Source organism: Callorhinus ursinus, unplaced genomic scaffold, assembly GCF_003265705.2.
Source record: "Callorhinus ursinus isolate GAN/ISIS: 27379988/994484 unplaced genomic scaffold, GSC_fseal_2.0 scaffold63, whole genome shotgun sequence".
NCBI lineage: Eukaryota > Metazoa > Chordata > Mammalia > Carnivora > Otariidae > Callorhinus > Callorhinus ursinus.
Window position 1 is genome coordinate 4,813,894 of NW_027397125.1, and position 661 is coordinate 4,814,554.

Genomic DNA, 661 nt, shown 5'->3' on the forward strand with positions numbered 1-661 from the left:
GGGGGGAGGGAAACCATCACAGAAGGGCTAAATCGCAGACGTCCAAAAGGGGCAGGGTTTCTTAAAGGCAGAGGTGGTCACTGGGGGTCAAATGCTGGGGAAAGGCTCGTTGACACATGACTGTGTCGTGGTCAGGGAGTTACTAGATCTCAGGCCTCTGAGGACAACAGAGGGCAATTGGAAGGTCGAGAAAACCCCTTGCCCGTCATTATTTTATCAGAAATGTTACAAAGGTAAGGGTGGGGTGCTCTTCCCGCACCTGGCTGGGCAGATCTGTGCGATATCTGTTCTCATCTTCCCTTTGACATCTGAGCCCACTTTCTTACACCTTCGGAAAAGTCTCCCCTGGCCGAGACCATGACCCCTCACTGTCCCGATTCGCTCCTACCCCTCTGGCTACACGTTCTCCACCTGATTCTTTTTCTGCTCCTTCCACTTTCACTGTTGACTTTCCTCCTGATTTTACCCTTAGCCCTATTCTCTTCCCCTAGCTTGTCCATGCTGTCTTTGGAAAATCTCATTTATACCCTATTTGTTCTTGATGCCCCAAACCCCTGCTAGCCCAAGCCCCTCCCTCACTCAATTTCAGACTCAGCTTCCCTCCCTCTTTCTTTCCCTCCCCTCCCCACTCCTCCCTCCCTCCCTCCCTCCCTCCCTCCCT